This window comes from Pipistrellus kuhlii, unplaced genomic scaffold, assembly GCF_014108245.1.
Source record: "Pipistrellus kuhlii isolate mPipKuh1 unplaced genomic scaffold, mPipKuh1.p scaffold_m20_p_6, whole genome shotgun sequence".
Lineage (NCBI taxonomy): Eukaryota > Metazoa > Chordata > Mammalia > Chiroptera > Vespertilionidae > Pipistrellus > Pipistrellus kuhlii.
In genome coordinates this window covers 71,126,621-71,128,968 of record NW_023425562.1, presented here as the reverse complement: position 1 = coordinate 71,128,968, position 2,348 = coordinate 71,126,621, and the positions used below count along the sequence as shown (strand labels likewise).

The window sequence follows — 2,348 nt, the reverse complement described above, 5'->3', positions numbered from 1 at the left end:
TCTTTCTCTACAAACCTTAAAGAGAGAGAGAGAGAGAGAGAGAGAGAGAGAGAGAGAGAGAGAGAGAAAGAGACACACAACTCCTCCTTATTCCACACCCTTCACAGCCGCCTTCTCCTTCCTCCCCTTTTCCAACCCACTGCCCTCCTGGGCCATTTAGGGTAGGGAGGGCACCGGGCCCAGCCAATAAGAGTGGGAGGGCAGAAGCTCCTGCTTTGGTCAGAGCACCATCAGCCCCTTGGGTCAAGCTGAGAGATGGAGCATGGGTTGCCTCGGAAACAGTAAGACCGAGGACCATCACTAGGAAGAGAAGCAGAGCAAGAGGTCAACAGAAAAGACTGAGAAGCAGCTGCAGGACAAGCAGGTCTACAGGGGCCACACACTGCCTGCTGCTGCTGGGTGCTGGGGAGTCTGGGAAAAGCAGCATTGTGGGTAAATGAGGGTCCTACACATTAACGGGCTGAATGGAGAGGACGGCAGAGATGACCCGCAGGCTGCCAGGAGCAACAGCGCATGGTAAAAAGGCTACCAAAGTGCAGGACATCAAAAATGACCTGAAAGAGGCCACTGAAACCAACATGGCCGCCTTGAACAACCTGTGCTGGAGCAGGATAGTAAGAAGCTAGGAAAATCCCTGGTGAGTGGAATGGGGAAACTGAGACAGGAAAGTTAAATCAAGGCCAGACAGTGTGGGCAGCTTGCAGCCAGCTTGAGAATTGCAAGATCTTATCTTCCCTAACCAAGGACACATGAGAACAAATTGTTTATTCTGTCCTCCTACCCAGAGAGTAGTAGCTTAAATCACCCTGGCCTGGGAAAATAGAAAACAAAGACCCAGTTAATGCCATTGGTGCCAGCTAAAGCCAAGGACAGAGGAAGTCTTTGAGACAAAACAACAAAAACCCCATGAAAGCCAAACAGACCTAAGATAAAAGTAAAACAGGCCAAAGAATAATCCAAAACTCCTCTATAGACTCATTTGAATACATCAGCATATTAAAGATGAACCTGGAAAGCTGATGACTACTCTACTAAAACCCTCCCCTAAGATTCTCACCTTGCAAAAATAAAAAAAAGGATAAAAAGACCTCAGGACAAAGACTCAATGCAGGCTCACTCTAGACTCTAGAGTCTAGAGCATGGGCATGAACTTTTTATTTCTTCCTATGTTCGAAGGGTCCCCATGAGACTTGCACTAAGCCAACAATCTCAGTACTGTGGTCCAGATGGCGTAGGCATGTAGGCTTTCAACAGGGGCTTGATGTTGTTAGTGAAGACTTCGGATTCTGGGATACAGAGTAAAGTGGCCAGGGTAACATAATTCATATTAAGTAAGCATTGCCTCTGTTTCTCGCGAATTTTTCTTTTTTTTTTTTTGAACACATTGCTTTCTGAATCTTTTATTTTCCCTCTTTAGGAGAGATATTTGGGCATAAATATTATTGTTGTTGTAATTCCTCACCCAAGGATATTTTTTCCATTGACTTTTAGAGAATGGAAGGGAGGGGGAGAGATAGAGAGAAAGAAACATCAATGTGAGAGAGACACATGGTTGCCTCCTGCACATGCCCCGACCAGGACTAGAGATCAAGCCTGCAACTGAGGTACGTGCCCTTGACCAGTATCAAACTCACAACTCTTCAGTCCTCCGCTTGGTGCTCTAACCACTGAGCAACTGGAAGAACATAAACATTATTTTATCTCCCTCTCTTTTAATGTGAAATAACAGAGCAAGTGAGTTGATAATTGACAACTTACATGTAGCCTAAACATGAGGAAGGTAGTGTAGAGGGGATGGTGACTAGGGAAAACTGGGGACAGTGTGTTACATCTTATAAAAGATAAACAAAGCTGGACACTACTTAAAGTGGTAAGGACAGATTTTTTTTATTTTTATTTTTTGCACTCAATAGATGTTTATTGAATGAAAGAGTCCTTCTATAGTGCTTTACAATTTTCTTTTTAAAATTTATCTTTATTGTTGAAAATATTACAGAAGTTCCCCTTCTCCCTGCATTGACCCCTCCCCCTCTGGCCTTCACTGCACTATTGTCTGTGTCCATAGGTTGGTAAGGACAGATTTGATAACAATTGTGATAGAGAAAAGAGCCCAGCGTGAACTGAATTCAACTTTGGTCTATACAGAGGTGGTTGGACATTTTAAAGGGAGACTGACAGAATGGAGAGGGGTGAGCAGGGCTCAGTAGAGTCAGGAAAGGGAACAATGAAAAAGCTAGAAGGGGAGTATTGGTTCCTGTGAAATCCATGTGGATTTGTTAACTTATGGAACTTAGGTCCCTCCCTTCCCACAGAGACTGGGAGACAGGGACCCTATCTGCAGGGATGGG

General features: G+C 44.6%; 1 pseudogene; it reads left to right on the top strand.

The window, feature by feature from the left end:
* Positions 1-262: 262 nt before the first annotated feature.
* On the top strand, positions 263-544 carry LOC118707937 (annotated as a pseudogene).
* The last annotated feature ends 1,804 nt before the right edge of the window (positions 545-2,348 follow it).